Source organism: Eublepharis macularius, chromosome 10 (genome assembly GCF_028583425.1).
Source record: "Eublepharis macularius isolate TG4126 chromosome 10, MPM_Emac_v1.0, whole genome shotgun sequence".
Lineage (NCBI taxonomy): Eukaryota > Metazoa > Chordata > Lepidosauria > Squamata > Eublepharidae > Eublepharis > Eublepharis macularius.
Window position 1 is genome coordinate 4,239,790 of NC_072799.1, and position 24,134 is coordinate 4,263,923.

Here is a 24,134-nt window from a genome sequence, read left to right on the forward strand (position 1 = left end):
AAACAACTGACTGAATATCATATATACAAGCCACTAGGTAGTCATATTATAAACTACAAAAAACAGTTCGTCCATGTAAATTTTCTTACCGAACTGTTTGCAGAAACTCCTCTGGAACTGGTGAAGGAGTATTGGGTGTCCTTAATTCTCTGTTCTTCTTTTTACTCTATTATATGCAAATTCTCGTTGAACAAATTACGATGCTAGTGACCCTCATCGTTCCACTTGAGAAACGGACGAGCACAAAGGGCTAGAGAACACCAGAATCTGCTTTGGACGGAACAATTGTTCCGGCATTGTTCCGTCTGAAGCAGATTCTGGTGCTGAGCTATTACTTTTTGTGTGACCAGCATTTTATATGATTTAACATGGCCGGTGAACAAGTGGCTATACGTAACGGGAATTGGGAACGACGCTGGCTATACACCCGTCCGGCTGTACATTGGAAGCACATATCAGCCTTTGTGTTCTCTAGCTCTTTGTGCTCGTCTGTTTCTCAAGTGGAATGAAGAGGGTCACTTGCATCGTAATTTGTTCAACGAGAATTTGCATATAATGGAGTAAAAAGAAGAACAGAGAATTAAGGACACCCAATATCCTTCACCAGTTCCAGAGGAGTTTCTGCAAACAGTTCGGTAAGAAAATTTACATGGACGAACTGGTTTTTTGTAGTTTATAATATGACTACCTAGTGGCTTGTATATATGATATTCAGTCAGTTGTTTACATTGTTGGTTATTTGGTTGTTATTGCACGTATTTAGCACTGAGCACGCAGCACTTTGATATAGCAATAAATATATTCAATGTAATTAAGTCATCAACCCTGGAGACCTTGGTGGTTCTATTGTTGTGGATACTACCTGGAGGTTGGCAACCCTGTCATTTCTAACAAAAACCCTACGTGATCATCGTACAGAGTCCATTCTCTGTGTTTGGTGGCTCACCGCACAGGCTGGCTTCTTTTCGCTCTAAATGGGGCATAAAAAAGAGGCGAGGCACAGTTGTGTGGGCAAAACACGCCTGGTCTGTTGTGTGGGGAGCCAGTGACCACAGATGATTCCCCGCGTATCGACTCGCCCCACCCCACTTCCTCTTTTTTTGGCTATTTATCACAGCATGAACTGTCCTCTGGCAAACCTCATGCATCTGGGTGCGCGTTACACAGAAAGGCAGTTCCGCTGGATCATGCTTTTCCTGTGGATAAGTAACGCCCCCCATCAGCTGAAGACCAAATATGTGTTTCTGAGATTTTTGTGGCTCTCGTGTCCTTAACAAAATTTGCTGGTTTTCATGGAGGCTGCTTCCACACACGTTGGATAATCCACTTTCAATACTCTTTAGTGAAGATTTGAAACTGATTTTCCATGTGTGGGACAAAAAATCCACTTCTAAAGGATTATGAAAGTGCATTGAAGTGCATTATTCAACGTGTGTGGAAATGGCCGGAGACTTGCTTGCCTGTTCTTCCTTTCCCAGCCTCTCGGGCCACAGAATTTAGGGTAGAAGGGCTGGGTTTTTTTTTCATTGCATCCTTGCTTGATTGGCATTTCCTGGGTTTGGGAAAATTTTGCTAACTCCCCCTCTCTGCTCCAGACCGCCCTGATTTGCCCCCTTGCTGTGCCTTGGGGTCCCCTCCAGACGTCATTTAGGGGCCGCTGCAAGACAGAAGAGGCTCAGGAGTCACAAAAAAAAGTCACATTCCACTGATGGAAATCCCTTTTGTCATAGGAAATTACTCCCTGTTTCTGATTTTTTTAAAAAGAAAAACTTTTAAAATTAAAATATTGACTTCCTGACCTCTGATTTTATGAACTCTGTAAGGGAGCTAACAGCAGCCCTCCTAGATCAGACAACAGCAGTTAAAAATATAGACAAAGGCCTCCAGATGCTGAGTAGTAAACTCATCTGGAGAAAGGAAAACAGCATCAGCTAACAGAGTTCGTCTAGAAATCAAAGTCTCTCTCTCCAAGCGCTGCCTGTATTGGCACCTAGACACCAGAAGGGAAGCAGCAAGGCAAACGTCTTTTGGCAGGGAGTTCCACAGGCTCTGGGCCGCTGTGCAGAAGGCCAGTCCTGTGTATGGAGAGAGCGCACACAGGTGCCCAAAGACCTTAGAAGAAGATCTTCAGGTTTGGATAGTTTCAGACGGCTAACTGAATAACCATGTTGGGCTACAGTAGAACAGCAAGATCTGAGTCCAGTAGCAACTTAAAGACGAGCAGGATTTCCAGGGTGTAAATGTTCAAGAGTCCAAGCCCTCTTTGTCAGATTGATGAAGGGAGCTTTCAATCTCTAGAACTTACACCTTAGAAACTTTTTGGGTCTTTAAGGTGCTACTGGACTCAAATCTTGCAGATCTGTGTAGATTCCTACAGGAGCCAGCCAGATCCAGATCATTTAGGGATTTAGAGATTAAAACTTGCATTTAAAACTGGGTCCCAAAAGAAACTAATATGGATTTTGTCCGGTTTAAATTACAGTCCCCATGTCCAGCATTGGTGAATAACTTAGCCGTCATGTTCAAGACCGATTTTACTTTCTGGACTTTTAAAAGACCGCCCCTCCACCCTTGAGGGCATAGCCAATAATCCACTCTAAAAGCATGAAGGACTGAGATTTGGGTTGCTTCCACATAGTGAGGATTCTCAGTTCTGCATTCATTGCCGCTGCGAAGGCAGAGGCATTTCACATTAACAACAGAACATCCAAGTGGGAATTTGGAGAGGGACTATGGAGGGGATGGGGAAGAGGAAAACCTAGAAAAGGGATAATTAGAGGAAGATAGCATGTGGATGCTCAGCCCCCATACAGGATCAAAGGGAGTAGAAAAGAGCAAAAGTCCAGTAGCACCAATATAAGACTAACAATTGTGATAGGGTGTGAGCTTTCGTGAGCCACAGCTCGCTTCTTCAGATACAGCTAGAATGTGAGTCCATCTGTTCTTATATCTTGGAGAACAGAGTGATTTCAGAGACTGAATGACAATAGTCGATGAATGACAATAGCAGGTGTGATTGGATAGGGTGGGGTATGCAGAGGGGTGGTGGGTGTGGAGAAATCAGCATTGGTAATGAGACAGGAAGCCTAGGTCTTGATTTAATCCGGGTGGATGCATTGTTTTGAGCTTTGTTATCAGTTGCAATTCGGCAGTCTCTCTTTCTAATCTCCCTTTGAAATTCCTCCACAGGATAACTGCTACTTTTAGGTCAGCCACTGAATGTCCTGGAAGGTTAAAATGTCCCCCCCCCCCACTGGTTTTTGAATGTTGTGGTTTCTGATATCAGACTTAGGTCCCTTAATTCTTTGTTGAAGGGACTGGCTTGTTTCTCCTATGTAGAAAGTGGAGGGGCATTGCTGATATGTGATGGTGTAAATCATATTGGAGGATGAGCAGGAACCTGAGATGGTATGGCTGATATTGGGTCCACTGATGGTGTTGCTAGGATCTATGTGAGATGGAAACCACGGCAAGAAAAACTCCTCTTCTTGTTGTGGTTTCCATCTCAGTGTCTGGGACAGCCTCTGTTTGTATAAAGGACCTATATGAGAACAAAGCTGGCATTTTGGTTTGTTGCAGGCCTTGGTACCAGAGTCCCTGTTACTGTTAAGTTGTCCTGAAGGGAGGTATATAAATCTGTAGTAGTAGAAAAGAGCAAGAGTCCAGTAGCACTTAGAAGACTAACAAAATTTGTGGTAGGGTATGAGCTTTCGTGAGCCACAGCTCACTTCTTCAGATACCATGAAAGCTGGTATCTGACTCACGAAAGCTTATACCCTACCACAGTTTTGGTTAGTCTTCTAGGTGCTACTGGACTCTTGCTCTTTTCTGCTGCTACAGACAGACTAACACGGCTACACGCCAGGATCAAAGGGGACATTTGCACTGCATATTCCAATGGCACTTTGGCTCTAACTTTCAGTAGGAAAGTTCCACCACGTAACACCTGCTGTGTTTGGGCAGCATCGCAGCGAAGAGCTTTCCTGCAGGAGAGTAAGTGCGGACGGCGTTGTGTGTGACAGGCCCTGAGTCGTGCCGCTCGCTTGACACATTTCTTGTTGCGGTTGTCTGGCTTCCTGGGTTTACCCGCACCTGTTTCCCTTTCCGTTGGTGCCCTCTGAGCCACAAACGGAGCCCCATTTTTATTCTTCCTCTCTTTCTTCCAAGAGAGATTTTTCTGCTTATCCCCCACCCCCACCGTCTTTTGTTCTAGGCGAAATGAAGCTGTGAAACCACAGAGGAGGAGAACATTATGGCAACTTGAGTACAGGATGGCTTGGAGGGCTTGGGAAAATAGTTTTAGTCCGTGCTTGCCTCTCCCACTTTGTGGCCCTTTGGCTGGCATTCCGCCATGCAGTTGTGCTCCTTGCAAAACTGCCACCATGGTCTCCTTGTGGGTAGAGAGGCTTCAGTAAGCCTGGGAAGAGGACAGAGAAGGAGGGGTTTGTTTTAGTTGTGCTGCTGACTGCATGGCTCTTTTTGCTCGTAGGGCTGTCACCACAAGGAGAGATTGTTGTGCCTCGCTGGATTTCAGGAGGACGGAGCAGGCGAGCCGCCGACCTAGTGGACAAGGTGAGTCTGGCCCTTGAGAGCCGGAAGCGTGGTTCTGTCTTGTTAATTCAGATTCCTGTTCCACGTTTCTCTTTTTTCCAGTTGTAATTTGAAAGTCCGAGATATTTCCCCCCCACACACATGGAAATGGGGTCATAAATATCTCCCAAGAATTGCTGAGTTGGCATTCGAGGGAAATGGTTTGCTCCAAGGCTGCAGGGTGGAAGGTTCTTGCGGAGGTGCTATGTATAACAACAGCGACAACATTTGATTTATATACCACCCTTCAGGACAACGTAATGCCCACTCAGAGTGGTTTACAAAGTATGCCATTATTATCCCCACAACAAAACACCCTGTGAGGTGGGTGGGGCTGAGAGAGCTCTGAGAGAGCTGTGACTGACCCAAGATCACCCAGCTGGCTTCAAGTGGAGGAGTGGGGAATCAAACCCGGCTCTCCAGATTAGAGTCCCGCGCTCTTAACCACTACACCAAACTGGCTCTCATACCAAACTGGTATGGTTCTTGCAAATCAATGCTGCCCTTGAGAGTCTCTCTACACGAGATGGTGCATGACGGTCAAGTGTAGGGAGACACAATGTTAGCTGGGAAGCGTAGTTTAAAAAGACAGAGCTGGCAGAAATTTCTCCTTAGAGAGATTGTTAATTTCATCCTCGCTTCCTGAAGGCTCTGTCAGTTTCACCTCTCCAGTCCCAAACTGTGTGGGATGGCAACCAGAGGGCAGCGAGGAATGGAAATGGGCTGGAGCTGCCTTCCAGAGCCGGGCTTGGACCTGGAGAGGTTATCATGGGCTAAAGTTTCCCTTCTGGCCTTTCACAGCCCCTTCCCACAGCTCCAGTGTATAGCAAAGCCTTTGTCCTGCCGCCAACTCTGTCTTTTTAAACTACTCTTCCTGGCTAACATGGCATCTCTCGACACGTGTTCTTCATGTGTCAGACGTCTATTGTAGAGAGACTCTGAGATTCAGAAGATTGAGCCATCGGGCCAAATCGGTGGAGCTTGGCAGGATGGGGTAAAGCCAAGGGCCGCCAAGTGGGGTCACAAGACAGCAGCTAGCAGATTGGAGAAGACCCTCATTGGGTAAGGAACTTGGGTGGAGCCTGATGAACTTAGAGGGGGGACTAATAGGAAACTCAAGGAGAAGATAGCAAGATTTGAGACCAGTGGTACCTTAGAGATTTTCAGGATGTAAGCTTTTGAGCGTCAGAGCTCCCTTCTTCAGTTACCCTGAAAATTTCGTTGGTCTCTATAAAACGCCACTGGGCTCCTGCTGTTCTACTGCAGACCAACGTGGCTACTGACCTAAAACAGAAATTAGCCCCTCCCCCCCATTTTGATTATGGCACTTTTTAACACGTTTTCATCAGTTTCTCTCCTCTTCCATTTTATCTGAATCTGAGTGAGAGCGGTTGGTTCAGAGTCACCGGTGAGCTTCACAGCTGAGTGGATAATAAGAGGATGTTAGCATGTGAATGCTCCCCCCCCATACCAAAGGCTCTCCGATCCTTATCTGACTCTAACCACTGTACCACACAGTGGCTTTCCTCACCCTCGGGTTTAGATCTTTCTTTCCTGCGGACCCTTTGAGGAAGTGAAACAATGTGCTCAAGCCCTGAAGCGTGGCATGGCCACCCAAGTGACTTCCGCTCGGACTTCTTTGCGCAATGTTCTGTCCCACTTCTGCATATGGGGAGGGGAGCATGGGCTGAAAATGAGACTGCCCCAGGGAAAAGTGGGGATTTCTGGTTTATTTTAGCTTTGGCTGGAAATAATGGTTAGTGGCTGTTGTCTCCTGTGGTGTGGTTCCCATTGCTTGCCTCTCGCGATTGCTATTTGGCCCAAAGGGTTTTTTTTAAACAGCTGCGGAAAAACTTGCAAACCTATTTGCAGAGGACAGACGGGAGTGTGAGCCCACAGGCAAAGAGTGCTCCGTCTTTCCTCTCTTAGCCCTGGAATAAAGTTGCCCTTCGCAACCCCCAGCCTCCACGCTGGAGTGCAGCATTCATCAAAGCAGTAGCTGGGTTGTGGGACTTCAAAATTTTATATCTACTTTGCCTGACCCTTTTTCCTCCTTTTCTTTTCTGTACCCCATTTTTGCTTTAATAAAATAAAATAAAAATTTAAATAAAAAAAGGAAAAGGGATCTAAGACTTCCAACGAAAAAAATACTGACCCAACCCAATCTCATTCAAACCTGATGGGTAGTCGTGTTAGCCTGTAGCAGTAGATAAGACTAACAAAATTTCTAACTTACTTCACTGATTAGAGAAAAGACAGCATCTACGTTTTTGCCTGAATGGAAGCCATTTATAGACTTCTTATCTGAAATAGATAATAACGATTTGATGATATCTGGATTTATGGGTTAAGAATCATGAACAATAGAAAAAAGAGGGCTCTTAGAATAAGTGAGACTTTGAAAACAGTATATAAAGTTGTGGAGAAAATTTGTAGTTTAGTTTTTGACTTTTTCTTATCTTTCTTAACTGTATTTTCTTTTATTATTATTAGCTGCTTGTCTTGTTTGTTATTTCATGTTTTTGTGTACTGTTAGTGTGGTTTTTTAAAGTTTTTTTTAAAAAAATTATGTTTACTGTTTAGAGCTTAAATAAAATTTAAACCGGTAAAAAAAACGTTATGGTAGAGTATGAGCTTTCATGAGTCACACAGCTCACTTCTTCAGATTTTGTTAATTTTATAGGTGCTATAAAATTGCTCTTTTGTACTTCTCATTCAACCAATAATATTCATGCTACTGCTTACAAGAGCAACGTCAGCAAAAACAACAATAACTGCAGCAGTCTAAACTCAACAAAACAGAAAAGATTTCCGGGCAGATAAAAGAGTCAGTTAGTTTCAGAGGCCTTGCTATTTCTGACTGTTCCATTTTTAAAATATTGTCTCTTAATTAAATCAGAACAATATGGGTCCAACCCAATAAGAAAATGAAATGGATTCGTTAAAAATTGGGATTGGCTTATAGAATGCTGAAATACTATTTTTTGTGATACCATAAGACCACATGCCTTGTTTTCTCAGATATAAAATTTAATAAAAACAATAATAAAAAAAGAAAATCAAGTAACCAAAGTGGAAACCAGCAGCACAACTAAAACTGAAATTGCATAAAATAAGCATTAAATAACTGCAATGTACTGTCATAAAATGGCAAACCGATTTATTGAACAGCAACAATAAAAGATAATTTATGTAATACTATGCAAAATTGAATTATTCAGGAGGGCATTTCTACATTGGTAATAGGATTGTGCTATAAGAAAATGGTTCAGAGAGATACACTGGAAAGCGATAGGGACTGTAGACTATGCTATTGTGTACTGTCTGCTGCTGTAAGTAATAATAATAATAACTGCACATATATCCCACTCTCGTAGACAGATTAGCACCCCACTCAGAGCAGTGAACAAAGTCAGTGATATTATCCCTACGATACAGCTGGAGTGCTGGGCTGAGAAGAGTGGCTGACCCAAGGCCACCTGCTGAGCTCATGGCAAGCGTGGGAGTCGAACCAGCAGAGTGCTGATTTGCAACCCAACCACTTAACCAGTATGCTCCTACTGAATAATTCTGTATCGTGTAATACGTCATACCAATTTACTTACGTTTTATTTCAGCATAATTTCCAGCTCTGTATTGGATTTCTGCTCGTTTTCAAATGTCTGTAATCCTTACCTGCTTGTAATGTTTATTGAATGTCCCAGACAGTTGTTGATCATATTGATTTATACTGTGAAATCCTCCTTGCGTCTCAGCAAGGAAAGCAGGCTATAAATAACCCAAATAATTTAAACAAACAAACAAACAAACAAGCTGCCAAATAGTAAAATCATAAGAGGGTCAGAATTACAACTGACAACAGAGACCAGTGTCCCGGGGAGAGAAACGGCAGCTTTGGAAGGCAGACTGTACGGCATCACATACCTGGACTCCCTCCCCTCCCCAAACTCCACCCTCCAACCCCAGATCTCCAGGTATAACCTGGAGTTGACAACCGTATATGAAGTAAGTTAGGCTGAGAGGATTTGGCTGGCCTGTCAACATTTCAGCGAGAAAGGTGGTCTATAAGCCAGCATGGCTAGAGTGTCAGACTAGAATCTGAGAGACCCTGGTTCGAATCCCCAAGCTTGTTGGGCTACTTTGGGCCAGTCACACATTATCATCCCAGCCTACCTCACAGGGTTGATGTGAAGATAAAATGGAGGAGAGGGAGAATGTTGTGAGCCACTTTGGGTCCCCACTGGGGAGAAATAGATGTATATTGCAACAAACTGATCAACACCTTGAACATAATACACCAGACGTAACAGTTCTGGAAAAACCCCGAAAAGTGTGGATAATTGACATTGCAGTTCTGGGGGATGCCAGAGTGGAAGAAAAAGAACACGAAAAAATGATTAAATATAGAGATCTGGCAATAGAAATCACCCAACTATGAATGAAGAATGCAACAGTAGTCCCCCTTGTCATTGGGGCACTGGGAACTATTTCGAAAAACTTTGCAACTTATATGGAAAAACTGCAGCTTTCTGACATAACTCCTACAGAACTGCAAAAGACGGTGTTACTTGGAACAGCGTACCGTTACACCGATACCTGCCTGATACTTAGGTCTCTGGTGGAAACTTGTATCAGCTCAGTGAGGCCATCAATGACTCCATGTGATCTTTATTTATTATTGATTGTGTTATGTGAAATTATTATTATTATTATTAATAATAATAATAATGGCAGAGAGGGGATTTGAATCTGGGTCTCTTACATCTTAGTATGATGCACTATACCACACGCACCTTTCAGAATTAAAACCCTTGTACCATGTTCTGGAAGGCTTTAGTAGAAATGCTGTCCTTTTCAGTGGTCTGCCCTAGGGAGACATCTGAGATCGTGCAGTGGGAAGGACAGCTACACTTAATCCACCCCAGCAAGGAAGGAAAAGGGCCGAGAGATGCATTTGGCAATAGGAGCCACTTGAGTTTAAGAGCCAGGCAGCTGCTTGCCTTCATTGTTCTGGACAGAGTAGGTGAATAGGAAATTTCAGCTGCCCGTGGCTGGCCTTCGCCTCAAGGTTGTGTGGCCCTTTTGTTTGGGAGGATTTTGCATGAGGCCAAGGGGTAAAAAGAGCCGCTGAAAGCATTTTTTTGCCTCTTAAGAAATAGTTTTAATCTATATATTCTTCATTAAGGGCCTGAAATGCACAGGGAAAGAGAAGCTGTGCGTGACTGGGGCTTGCAGCCAAATTTCATTGCAGATCTAACATAAAATAAAACTGCAAAACTGGAGGAAGACAAAGACACTGAATGGCTGGAGGGAGAGAAGCTGAAATAAATGAATTGGGCGGTGTTATTTTTAAAGGGAATCAGCGGAACCAATACTAGTCAAGATGGGTAGCCGTGTTAGTCCATCTGTAGCCATGGAAAAGAGCAAGAATCCAATAGCACCGATAAGACTAACAAAATTTGGGGTAGGGTATGAGCTTTCATGAGTCACAGCTCATTTATTCAGATACCTGTAGCACAGTGAAGCACAGATACCTGAAGAAGGGAGCTGTGGCTCATGAAAGCTCACACCTTACCACTAATTTTGTTAGTCTTGTAGGTGCTACCGGACTCGTGCTCTTTTTCACTAATACTAGTTAGAAACAGTTCCACAAATAAGGCGCAATAGAAAGAAAGTCCAGAGATGTAAAAAAGTGGGGAGGGCGGTATGCGATCAACCAAATAAAGTAGCCAGCGGGATTCCCAACTTCCAGTGGTGTCCTGGAGATCAGTCGCCCTGGAGAAAATGGCTGTTTTAGAGAGTTGCATTAATTTCATTAATTGCATTAATTCCCATTGAGGTCCCTGCACTCTCCAGGCTCCACTCCAAATCTCCAGGAATTTTACAACCTTGAGTTGGCAACCCCTGGTAGCCAGCGCGCAGCAGCGGTTAGACTGTCAGACTGGGGAACCCTGGGTTCAAATCTCCACTCTTAGAAGATGCTCTTTGGGTGACCATGCGTCGATCACTTGGTCTTAGCCAAACCTACCTCTCAAGGTTGTTGTGATGACAAAATGATGGAAGCACACCTTATGTGACACCCTGAGCTTTTTGGGAGGAAGGGTGGCGTTAAAATAAAGGATGCAAATACCAGAGAATAGAATATTGAGAAATGTAGATAGGAGCCCAGGGCCCTTTCTGCCATTTTTGGTGGCAAACTGATTTGCTGGCCGTCCATGTTTTGTTCACACCCTTGCACAACTTTTTGGAAAAGGATTAATGACAAAGTGGTTGAAAATGCATATGAATGGGAAGGGGAGGTGAGAGGCAAGAATGAAGTGAAACAAAATGCTACGGGGGAATTGATCTGCATGGGGACTTTGGTGGTGGAAGGGTGGGCATCAGTGCAGAGAAATTGCTAGGCAGCTGGGATTTTACCAGCAGACATTCCGTCTTGCAGCCAGTGGCTTCAACAGGAGGGTCCAGAGACATGGGGTGAGGCTTATGCGTGTGCGCTGCCCTGTGAGGATGCATGTGCACCAGGCCAGCACATCATGTAGCTTTATAAGAGGTGTGTGGATGTGACTGAACTTATTTGCTGCTCTGCACAGTTGTGTCTTTTGGGCTCCCCACGCTGGCTGCTGTGACTGAGCCAGCCAACGTGCCAAGGTTGGAGCGCAAACCTCACGTTGGGCTGCCTGGCTGCCTGCCCCTGCTGTGAGTGCCTCATTCTAGGAACAAGCCAAGCATGGGGCAGTGCCCAAGGGGATGCTCGGCTCAGAGCTGGCCAGGGCCTAACCTTGTCTGCTGCTGGCTCTGGTGCTGCCATCAGCCGGGTCTGAGCGGAGTGGCTGGTCTGCAGTGCCACCAGCACAGCTGGGAGTTTTCTCCGCTTGCTCTTGGTTGCCAGCAACACTCCAGTAAGTTTTCCAGGAAATTAAAGGGCCAGTCCTCCCCTGGCTCAGTCAGTGAGGCACCAGTGTGGGGAAGGCACATGCTCAGAGGGTCTCTTGACCAAGTGATCGGATTTTTAAAATCAATTTTGATGTCAGATCAGATAATAAGCAAGCAGAGAGCCTTGTAGGATCAAGGGTAGGACAGCAAACTCTGGCTTGGGAAATGCCTGGAGATTTGAGGTCGAAGCGAAGGGAGGACAGAATTTGGGAAGTTCAGCATGTGATGCCATGAAGATCACTCCCCCCCCCCCAAGCAAATGGGTTCTCTGTAGTCTGGAGATCAGTTGGAATGCTGGGAGAACTCCAGGCCCCGCCTGGCAACCGTAGGGACCAGAGCTCCATTTTTCAGCAGGTGCCCCCCTGCTCTGCAGCGGCCTGATCCAGGCCCGATTCAGCCTGATCTGGGCCGAATCCGGGCCTATTCTGGCCCAATTCAGGCCCGGATCGGGCCCTTGGGAGCACGCCACGCTGCCTGGGAGTGCACCCCTGGGAGGCCTGTGCCTCCCCCATAGGGGATGGAGGGTGGAAGCGGGGGATTCTCCTCCCCAGTGGGGGACTGGCAACCCTAGTCATGGCAGGAGGGAGGGGACCTGGTGCTCACTTTTGTTCTTATCTTCCTGTTTGGGGCCCAAATCTGTCTGCTGCAAAGTCTGGGAGTGCACCAGGCCCCTGTGCAATGATGTCACTTCCTGTAAGTGATGTCACAGTGCTGCCCTAGGAGTGAGCTCGGGAGGCTGGTTTCCTTACCTCCCACCCACCCACCAGCCAGGCGAGTGGTGGCGGGGGGCAGAGGGTAGGAGCAGAGGATTTCCCGCCCCCACCGGGGGAACTGGGATCTCGACACCTGATGCTCCAAGGAACACTGCCTCTGAACATGGAGGCTCCATTTAGCTGTTGCTACATCTTAAATGAATTTGTCCATAGGCCTTTTAAAGCCATTTTTGTATCCACAGAGAATACAGAAAAAGAGAAAGAACAAATTAACGCGCCATTGGCCTAATATATTCATGTTTTGGGTGAAGCACTTGTGAATTCTGCTGCCTGTTTATCGAATGGCATGGTTTTGTTTGCTGTGCACTGCAGTAAGAACCGGGAGGCAGGGAGACCGACCCGACCGTTTCAGATTCTATATATAGGTCTCAGAGCAGTCCTGACAAGGGAATGCAAAGTTTATTTTTACTTGCCACTTGTTTTTCAATGCCCAGCATTTCTTGGGAAGGCAGTGGTCGGAGAGGGTATAATTTCGGGGAGGGAATGGAGTTTCTCATTTCCCGATTAATGGCATGTGCCTCCCCCACCACCCCCACAGCCTCTTCTGCATTTTGCAAAATGCTGAAATGGTACAGGGAATCCCAAGGAAGGAGAGTCGAATCCCTGGATTTGTTTCCTAGAAAATGTGATCTGCCTTGAGTGGATTGGAAGCCACCCCACCCCCTGCAATTAATTGATTTTAGCAGAGCAACATCCTCGCAACAAATATCATTCTTATCTGTTGTTGCACAGAAGGGGTGTTGAGAAGTCAACCTTTAGTTGAGGCCTGGGGGTCTTCTGGAATTATAACTGGTCTCGTAGGGTTGCCAGGTCCAGGTTGGGAAATTCCTGGAGATTTGGAGGGGGGAGCCTGGGGAGGGCAGAGTTTGGGGATGGAATTAACCTCAGTGATATACAGGGCTTTTTTTCAGCTGGAACACGGTGGAACGGAGTTCCGGAACCTCTTGAAAATGGTCACATGGCTGGTGGCCCCGCCCCCTGATCTCCAGACAGAGGGGAGTTTAGATTGCCCTATGCGAGGGCACTCCCCTCTGTCTGGAGATCAGGGGGCGGGGCCACCAGCCATGTGACCATTTTCTCCAAGGGCAACCCACTGAGTTCCACCACCTCTTTTCCCAGAAAAAAAGGCCCTGGTGACATATGTCAGAGTCCACCTTCCAAAGTAGTCATTTTCTCCAGGGAACTGATTTCTGATTTCTGATACCTCCAGTATCCCTGGCCAAACAGGCCTGGGGAAAATTGCTACCTGACCCCAAGTGGTGATCGGCCTTACCCTGGGCATGTAGGAAAGGGCCACAAGAATTAAGCACTGATGTAGCCCTTCCTGCTCTCCCTCTCATGATCTGCCCAGGTTCACAGAATCAGCATTGCTGTCAGATGGCCTTCTAGCCTCTGCTTAAAAACCTCCAAAGAAGGAGAGCCCACCACCTCCCGGGGAAGCCTGTTCCACTGAAGGACTGCTCTAACTGTGAGGAAGTTCTTCCTAATGTTTAGCCAAAAGACTACAGATTGATCTTGAGGGTTGAACATCAAATTAGCATGAAAATCCCATTGATACGCTTGCCTGGTTGGGATCAAGGTGGCAAAATCTTTTTAAAAATTCACTCTGGAATGGGTTTAGCCCCCAAATACAGTCAAATACTTCCAGTAGCACCTTTCGGGTTACCTGCCTCCTAGGGTTGCCAATCTCCAGGTGGTACCTGGAGCTCTCCTGAAATTATGGATGATCTTCAGGCTGCAGAGAACAGTTCCCCTGGAAAAATCGTGGCTGTTTTGGGGGACTGTATGGGATTATAGCCTGTGGAGGAGGTCCAAACCCTCCCCAAGCCTTCTCCCTCAGGAGCCACCCCCCAAATCTCCAGGAGTTTCCCATCTTGGAGATGGCAACGGTACCATCCCTTCAGTAGCTCTCTGAGGACTGCAGATTGTCCTGGAGTCCAAACTGGGCCTGGCTTTAGTTTGGGACAGCAATGAGTTGCCCCTGATTTCTCCTCCCGGTCTAAGGTTGCCATCTCTGGGTTGGGAAATTCCTGGAGATTTGAAGGAGGAGCCTGGACAGGGTGGCATTTCGGAAGCGATCTCAATGGGGAGTTATTCCATAGAGTCCACCCTCTAAAGCTTCCATTTTTCTTCAGGGGAACTGATCTCTGTCATCTGGAGAATCAGCTGTAATTCTGGGCGCTCTCCGGGCTCCACCTAGAGCTGGCAACCCTCGCCAGATCCCCTGAGCCCGTTTACTCCTGCAGGACTTTGGCGGTGCGGATTATGTGCCAGAACGTTCTGCCTGGCACCCGCCGCCCTCCCTTCCTCCTTTGCCAGCTTCTGCCCTTTCTCTGATCCTGGCATTCGCGGGCAGTGAATCTCCCAGGAGAATGGGCACCCCTGCCTGGCTGCTGCAGGTCAACTGCAGAGATGTGCTTCCATGGCAACTGGTATCCTGGCCTGTACATGAGGCCTGGGGAAAGGGTTGCCTCAGGGCTGGACTGCTGTGGGTGGGGTGGGGTGGGGGGGGGTCTTCAGTTCCTCAAGGCTTGGAACTGCCCCTTCCTTGGGATTTCCCAAAACAAAGGCCTCTGTGTCTTTTCCAATTTGTTCCAGCACTTTCCAGCTCTGTATTAGATTTCTGCTTGTATTGCATTGTTTATTGAACATCCCAGTCGACGATTGTATTGGCTTATACTGTGTGATCCGCCTTGAGTTTCATTGAGAAGGGCAGACTATAAAATAATGTAAATAAATGGCTTTCCACCCACCCTCGCCCCTAAATCAAGGAGGGCGCATGAGAAGGTGGAGGGCATTTTGATTTTTCATAGCGGCGTTAGAAGCAGGTAGGAACCGAGTGAAAAATGTTGGGCAGCATTTGCTAGGCTGAGAAACTGATTTTAAGCTTGGTTTGTCTTTCTCTGGCTGGCCTCCTCTGCAGAGCAACAAGGGGTTTGTATATTTAGTAAATTGTTACCCCACCCTTGCTTTAGCCTGTGCTCTTCCTGGTTATCTCACAACAATCCTGTGGGGTTGGCTAGGCTGAGAGAGAGAGAGAGAACTCAATGAGCCCAAGTTCACCTGGCAAGTTTCCATGGCATAGCGGAGCTTTGAACGTAGGTCTCCCAGATCCACCCTCACCATTACACCACACTACCTTATTGAGTTTTCTTAATTGAGTAGGAGTAGGTTGGAAGAACGGAGCTGCTCCACCCAACAAGGGCTGCTTACATTTTCAGGTGGGTAGCCATATTGGTCTGTAGTAGAAGTACAAGATTCATGGCCAGTAGCACCTTAGAGACCAACTAGATTTCCAGGGGATGAACTTCCGAGAGTCAGAGCTCCCTTCATCATACTTCTCTTCATCAGACTCTCAAAAGATCACACCCTGGAAATCTAGTTAGTCTTTAAGGTGCTATTGGACCCAAATCTTGCAAAGACATGTAACTCCTCCCAAACAAGGAGACAAGGCATATTCATTGCTTGCTAGCAGACCCCATATAAGTACCTGGAGAGGGTGGGGGTGAAGGTACTGGTCCAAAGGAACCAGTTGTGTGAACTGGGGGTAGGCTGTGTGGCTGTTGTTATTTCCATGGAAAAACAACTCCACTGCAACTGTGTAGATCACAGCTAGAGAGAACAGTAGATAGGATAACCAACCTCTAGATAGGGCCTAGAGTTCAAGCAGAATTAGAAGTACGGTTGACTGTCCAGTCTTAAGAAGAGATTCATGAATTCTTGAACAAGAGTGTTGTTGAATACTTCTTTTGCCCTCTGGCTACTTATTATTCTTGACTTCAGTCCTTACTGAGGGCAGCCAAGTTTTTTGTAGCCTCCACGTGGTAGCTGGAGATCTCCTGAAATTATAACTGATCTCCAATCAACAGACATCAGTTCCCCCGAAGAAAATGCTGCTTTAGAGGGTGGGCTCTATGGCATTATACCCTACTGGGGTCCCTCCCCTCCCGAAACCCCACCCTATCCAGACTCCACCCCTCAAATCTCCAGGAATTAGTGATTTCTAGACTGCAGAGTTCAGTTCACTTCTAGGAAACAGCAGCTTTGGAGAAAGGACTCTATGCTATACCATAGAACAGGGGTCTCTCTCCACGCCGTGGCCCCTTTGCAGGCACGCAGCCTATAGGGCACGATTCTGCCCCAAACAGGTCTCTGTGGGTGCGGGAGTGTGCCCCCTGCCCAGGGGGGTGCCCTGGGGAGCACGCCCCCCCGGCCAAGTAAGAGGGCATGAGGGGGGAAGTGTGGGAGCCGGGGATCTCCCGCCCCGGGTGGAGGAACGGTGGTTGGGTATCATTTTGTGGTTGGCTCTGCCTCCTGCAGCAGCCATTTTGTGGTAGCACCCGCCACACTGTGTCGGAATTCCAAATGTGCCCGCAGGCTCAAGAAGATTGGGGACCCCTGCGATAGAATAGAGGACAAACACCCCTGCTGAGCTCCCTCCTCAAGCCCTGTCTCCAAATCTTAGGAATTTCCCAAGCTGGAATCAGCAGCCCCTACAGTGGGTAACCTCGTTTACCCAGTTGCACATCTGGCCAGTCTTCTCCATGATTTAGCCAATACTAAATGGACTCTTTTAGTGGCTTCCAAATGGTGGTTGAACTCTCAGCATTATTTACTTTGGGCTGAGGCGCACCTAGCATCTTTTGTCGGCCTTGAATAAGGGGATGTAGTCAGGGGTCATTTCGTAGAAAAAGAGCTGGAGGAACTCATTAGCATAATCATTAGCATATGCCGCACCTCTTGCCATCACTGGAAGTGTGTCATTAGTGTAACTGATTTGCATATGCCACACCCCCTGACATCACCTATCCTGGCTGTTTTGGACCCAATCCTGGCTATTCAGGGCCGAAATTGGGCCCAAAATGGCAAAAAGGGGCTGAAAATGGCCGAAAGGGGGCCCAAAATGGTCAGGATCAGGCTGCTGATGAGCGGGAGAGTGATCCACCACCCATCAGAGGCCCGATCTGGGCCGTTTCAGCCCCAATTCAGGCCGAAACGGGCCCAACATGGCCGAAAGTCAGGTGGGCGGGGCCACCTGACATGTGACCTCTTTGGGGAACTGCCAGAACTGCGTTTCTGTGCATTCCCCCTCGAAATGAGGCCTGGGTGTAGTAGAAGACATTGGCCCTACCCAGCTGTTTTCGCCCAGAGGAGCAGAAGAACCTGGGCAGAACAAATCAGATTGTTTTTCTGGAACAACTCCCGGATCTTGAGTGTGGTCAGGGAGCTTCTGGTGGCTAATGTGCTTCTGGAAAAATAAAGAAATGAGAAGAAGATCCCTAACTTTGGTAGTCGACATCCTCCACTGAAACCCAGCAGCTCTGAATGTGGAGATCCAGTTTGGTGTTGGAGAGCCAGTTCGGTGTAGTGGTTAAGAGCGCAAGACTCTAATTTGGAGAACCGGGTTTGATTCCCCACTCCTCCACTTGAAGCCAGCTGGGTGACCTTGGGTCAGTCACGGCTTTTTGGAGCTCTCTCAGCCCCACTCACCTCATAGGGTGTTTTGTTGTGGGGATAGTTATAACTTGAAAGACACTGCAGACTTGGCCAACCTGAAAAATCAGCAGTGGCTGAACATAGCCTAACTCAAACAGGACACAGTATCTTATTCCAGGACACTAAAATACTGGACAACACATCCAACTACTTTGTCAGATTGCACTGGGAAGCCATTGAAATTCATAAGCATAAGCACAACTTCAACAGGAAAGAAGAGACTTTAAGAATGAAGAGGGCATGGTTTCCAGTCCTGTAAAACACCAGACTAACAAGATACTCTACATCTTACAATAGCCCTGCAGATAAGATTAGCATATCAACCACCAATCCAGCTGCAAAAGAACCTCCTCAGGATACAGTGAATCTTTCCCCAACTAGCATGCCACACCCAGGGAAACTCTTACAGGATGACTCAGCCCAAACCCACCTTCCTGAGTAGATACAAATTCCCTGCTAACATCTTCTCCCCACATTGACACTGAGAGATCTCTGTCTTTCAATGCTACACCTCTGAAGATGCCAGTCATGGCTGCTGGCGAAACATCAGGAACTACAATGCCAAGACCACAGCCATACAGCCCGGAAAATCTACAACTAACATTCTCCGGCCGTGAAAGCCTTTGACAATATAATAATAACATACTTTGTAAACTGCTCTGAGTGGGTGTTAAGTCATCCTGAAGGGCGGTATATACATTGAATATTGTTGTTGTTGTTGTTGTTGTTATTATTATTTTCTGGCTTGTACAAGAAAGCAAGGGCAGTTTTGAGTTTTGCGAGCGATGCTGGGATCCAACAGCCTCAAACCAAGCCCCAAAGTCCTCTCAGTTATAAGATGACGTTGGCTGTGGAGGAAAAGAAACAGCTGCACTGCCACAGAAACGTTCGGAATCAGTCACCTTCCACAAACGATGCTGTGGTTTCTCTGATCAGCAGATGGAGAGGAAAATAACTTGGAGTCCCTCCTCTTTCAGTCTCTGAGGGCTCAGGCTGCAAAAGAGCTTCTTTGTTGGCAGCTGTTAACCTAGCCTGAACTGGATGGTCTCAAATGTGCCCTGGGACGCGGAACAGGAAAATACCCCTTTTAGGATGAAGTATTCTGAAATTCGGAAATCCGTTAGGCATCGGAGGGATAGGAAGTAGTATTTCAAGGTACCACGGGCACCAATTCCCGCTGCCACAGTCCTTTTGCCGAATTGTGTTACGTTGCTGTGGGATCTGTTGCTGTGGGATCTGTTGTGTTTCATTGCATTTTTCCAGCAGTGTCTGCTTTAAGACAGTTTTACAGTGGAACTATTATTCAGTAAGATGCACGTGACTTTCAGGCAGCAGGCGGTGGTTGTTTTCATCTAGACAGAAATATAGAGCTGGAAGAGATCCCGAGGGTCATCTAGTCCAGCTCCCTGCACAACACAGGAAATTCACAGCTCTTCCCCCCCCCCCCCCCCAGCGAGCCCTGCTCTGTGCCCAGAGGAGGGCAAAACCCCCTCTAGGATCCCCAGCCAGTCTGGCCTGGAGGAAAATTCCTTCCTGGCCCCAAAGTGGCAATTGGCATTACCCTGGGCATGTAAGAAAGGGCCCACGAGAGCCAAGCGCCAGCTCATCCCTTCATGCCCTCCCTCTCTTGATCTGTGTACATTCACATTAAGTCAGAGAATCGTCATAGCTGTCAGATGACCATCTCGCGTCTTCACCGAAAGAGTTTTGCTGTTTGATTGCCCCAACTTGCTGATATTTTTAAATAAGTAGTTCTTGGTTAAGCACAAGGGGGTATCAGATGGTCTACTGTTCCTGCAGCACCATACAAACTACACTTGGAAAGAGTCCAGTAGCACCTTTAAGACTAACCAATTTTATTGCAGCATAAGCTTTCGAGAACCACAGCTCTCTTCGTCAGATGCATCGTCAGCTTTCGAGAGCCAAAGCTCTCTTCATCAGATGCATCTGTAGCATAAGCTTTTAAGAACCACAGCTCTCTTTGTCAGATGCATTGTCAGCTTTCGAGAGCCAAAGCTCTCTTCGTCAGATGCATCTGTAGCATAAGCTTTTAAGAACCACAGTTCTCTTCGTCAGATGCATTGTCAGCTTTCGAGAGCCAAAGCTCTCTTCGCCAGATGCATCTGTAGCATAAGCTTTCTGACGAAGAGAGCTTGAAAGCTTATGCTATAATAATGTTGGCTAGTCTTAAAGATGCTACTGGACTCTTTACTAATTTGCGACTACAGACTAACACGGCTGACTCCTCTGAATCTACACTTGGAAATACGCACCATTTTTATTTACCACAGGCCGTCCCTGTTTTCTGGTCCCTGCTTTGTGGAAGACGTCAATGATGCCTTTTTAAAATACATGTGCGTAAAAACTTTTTAGGGTTCGGTCCCCTTTGCCAGATGTCTAGAGAATAACTATCTGAGTTGAGGGTTGGATAGGTGGGCGGTATTCCAGCTCTGGAATGTGTAATGTGTGCGCATGGATTAGAATGCCTTGCTAAGGGAAGAATGCTTGGCCTTCTCTTCCACAGCCTGGGAAACGGGGTAGAGTCCGTTCTTTTGAAGAGGACATTTGATATTTACGATTCTGAGGTTGCTTGGCTAGTTGGCTACTACTGGCTTTGGCTGACGTCATTTATTCTGCAGAAACGGAAGCAGTTTTCTGGCTGGCTGCAGTTGTGTGTTAATGTCAGGGGTAAACACAGTGTCTTATTGGCATTCTCTCTTGCGGGGTTACCATTTCAGCACTTTTCTTATAGGGACTTTGTACCCGTATCAGCTTAATTTAACCCCTGGTTGAAGGTTTCATCGTAAGCTGCCCTTGGGAGTCCATCTGAGGAATAAGGGTAGAGGTATGCATGTTTTGATAATGAAATAAATGTACCCCAAATGCCCCCCAAATGTACCCCAAATGTACTCCAAATGTACCCCAAATGCCGGCACTAGTAGGAGACGGGCAGGGAGGTTACTTAGAATGGATCAATTTGACTATTGATGAGTCAAATATTTATAAGATTGAACTTTATGAAGGCAGTGCTTTGAAATGGGCTCGGAAACACAGAATTGCTGTAACAGAATCGATGCAGCTTGTCCGAGGCAACAAGCAATAAGGAGTATTCCAGTCCAGTTGAAGTTTCCATCGTTTGTACGTGTGCTTTGATTACTCTTGCTTATTGCTGAGTTATCTTTTAATGTTTTATAATATAGGGAAACTGGCTTTCATCAAAACATAGGTTGTTTCAAGGTGACTTTTGGTATCCGAAACCAAGATACAGATATTCACGATGGGAACAGTGATCAAATAAGAATAACAAACTTTCTGGGAAAGATCTAACAGTGATCTCCTCCAGCTTGCTGTGATTTATACAGAGCTGTCAAGGTACAACGTAAGAAGAAAAGAGCTCCCTGCCCCAAGGAGCTTCCAATCTAAAGTTTGACAAGAGGAGACATGGGAGAAGGAAGTTGAAGAGACGTACTGCAGCTGCCTCTCCTTAGATTTTATAGATAGCTTTTGTGAAGGAATGAGCTCACAAGTTCTCCCTGTTCTTTAGGGTCGGTCCCTGAGAGGTAGGAAAACCCTGTGGCCATTCCAGGTCTCCTATTGCCACCAGCAACTCTTGAGAGTATCTCCTGCTAAATGGACTTGCATACTTAGCACTCAGTACTTATATTGCCGTTTAGAAGTTCCACCTAGTTTCCTATAAAATAGCATGGGGGTAATCTATCACAACGTCGCAATTTCACGCTATTGTGCTCCTGGCGTGCTACTTGCTGCCTCTTCCCAAAACAACACTTCTGATAGCAATACTGAATGTGCGTGGTGTAGACCAGGCTTAGAACACTCAAAATCTAAGGACGGTTAATAAATGAATTAAAGGAACATACATGTTGTGTTCAAGCATTCAAGCTGATCAGGGGTTCGAAGAAAAGGTGGAAAAACACAATCCCCCTTTTCTGTACTTGGTTCTTATCCTAATTGATGTTTAAGTATGATTTGACGTTGCAGTAGATTAAGCCAGTTTGGTGTAGTGGTTAAGAGCGCTGGACTCTAATCTGGAGAGCCGGGTTTGATTCCCCACTCCTCTGCTTGAAGCCAGCTGGGTGACCTTGGGTCAGTCGCAGCTCTCTCAGAGCTCTCTCAGCCCCACCCGCCCCACAGGGTGTTTTACTGTGGGGATAATAATGACATACTTTGAAAACTGCTCTGAGTGGGCATTAAGTTGTCCTGAAGGGCAGTATATAAATCAATTGTTGTTGTTGTTGTTATTAAGTTCTCCAGTACCTTAATTCTCCTGGTTGGGACTTCTCCCCATTGACCCTTGCTGCATGGATAAGGTGAAGTCCCAAGGAAAAAAACGCCGTCCTTCCTGGCTTGTGCTTCCAAGTCATGTGCAAGATGCAAGAGTGAAGTAAGACAACTTTTCCGTGCCCAGAGAATTGATAAAGAATCTACCTTTCTCCCCTCCCCTCTAGTGGAATGACTTTCTGGTCCCAAAGGACAAGTTTTCATTGTATCACTTTATTCTTTCCAGTTTGGGACTCTGGGCTGGTCTTGTTCTCCAGCTGGAGTCCCTCTCAATTTCTAAAGTACTTGGTTTGCTTTTGAACTGGGGTGTGACTCCCTCCTCCACCCACACTTCCTCTGTGTACCTGTTTCAAATGGCAAAAGAGAGGAAAGCAGACCCAAATTGTGACAAAGGGCCATTGACTCTTGGTCATACCCTGCAAACCTAGTTGGTCTTTAAGGTGCTTATTCTGGGAGCAGCTGAAAGGAGGGGCTGACTCCCAGGTAGTTTCAACACGCTGTCTCTTTCAACCCAGATTTTAAAGGAATCCTTACAGTTGGAGCCAGTAAACAAGACATGGTTCAATCAGAAGCTAGGTACATCTTTATTGCTCTAGATTTATTTGTAGACTAGCGGTGAATTCATAATAGCTTTTTCATCCTTGCTTGAGGGAGTAAGTTGCCGAACAAAGCGGAGAAGAGAGACAATAAAACTACACTCTAACAAGAAGACCTACAATAAACTTCTCAAATGTCCGGCTGTCCAAATGCTGGAGGGGGAACTACAATTCCCATGAGTACCACTTGTTAAAGGGACAGCATATAGTACTGACTACACAGATACAGAGGCTTTCTATGCTGTGGTTATAGTACAGTACTACTGGACCAGAATCTTGCTCTTCGACTGCTGACCAACACAGCTACCTACCTGAAACCAAATTAATACAACCTTGGTATGAATTCTGGGGTGAAAGGTAGTTCTCCATGGCTGTTAACAAAAACTGTGGGCTAAACCAGGGTGTCATGGAAATTGTGGGGTTTTGAGATCTGTGAAAGAGAGCTCATGGAACAGCTGTTCAGAAAGGGAGTGCCCAGTCGTAACAGGCAGCAAGGGTAAATGAGTAGAGTCACACAATGTGGACTAGATGCCGTGCTAATAGGACAACAGGGTTTGCCCTCTACTTTGGAATCTTCCTTCCATTTTAGAAAGAGTGCCCTGTAGTGGCAACAGACACCCACTTCCCAGAAGAGCACCAGCATGTGACCCTCCGCCGTTTGGAAGAAGGCTGCAAGTGAAGACTGTCGTGGTTGTAAAGTTGCTGCAGAAGTGGAACTGGCTAAAAATAATCCTACCCCAACCGCTGCTGGAGGTGGAGAGGAAAGGATCCTTTATCTCCTACTCTACGTGCCCGACATGTTTCCATATCTCAGCTGTGATTCATACCCTTCGACCCAGCAGGCAGTGGAAACCAGTTAGCTGTGCTTTAGGAATGACTCAAGGGCTGCAGTAGGGTTGGGGAGGTGGGTGGAAGGAGGGGGGGGGGTTGGCTTGCAAGGGATTGTTTTGTAGAGCTCCGTCCGGCCTCCTTGTTCAGAAGAATTGGGAGGCGGTCCCATTTGGCTGGGGAAGGGAATGTATGCTTGCACTGGGACCAACAACTTGGTTCCTCCTGGGCTTCAGGCCGTTGGATGGGTAATTTATTATAGAATTGGCTGTGTAGCCTGACTTCTCCTCGAAGGCTGGTCCGGAGATGGAGCAGAATGCTGCGAAGAGTTGGACTGGATTCAGTCCTTGCATGTTTGCAAAGAGCTGTGAACTATAAAAGAAAACTCTGATTCCTCCCCGCCCATCCTAAATACAACTTTGCGGTGCATTTACTCAGCATGCAGTCTGCGTTCCTTCCCTGGTTGTACTGCTGCCTGTGTGGATGCCAACTTTTCTCCTCAACAGCGAGGCCAAGAAAACAACCTCATTGTAGTAAACAAATTCAGGCATCTGTGTCTTTAATTGCAGCCTGCGGCATGGAAATTAAACAGGTGAAGCTTATCCTGCTAGGAGGGAAG

General features: G+C 46.6%; 1 protein-coding gene across 1 annotated transcript in view; it reads left to right on the top strand.

Annotated features, from left to right (window-relative positions):
- Window positions 1–4,520: 4,520 nt before the first annotated feature.
- The window catches only part of ADAM33 (ADAM metallopeptidase domain 33), a 99,093-nt gene continuing 79,479 nt past the window's right edge, over window positions 4,521–24,134 (top strand). Inside the window, exon 1 of the mRNA XM_054990141.1 lies at window positions 4,521–4,572. The gene's annotated coding sequence lies outside the window, so the exon portion shown is untranslated. The remainder of the gene's footprint in view (window positions 4,573–24,134) is intronic.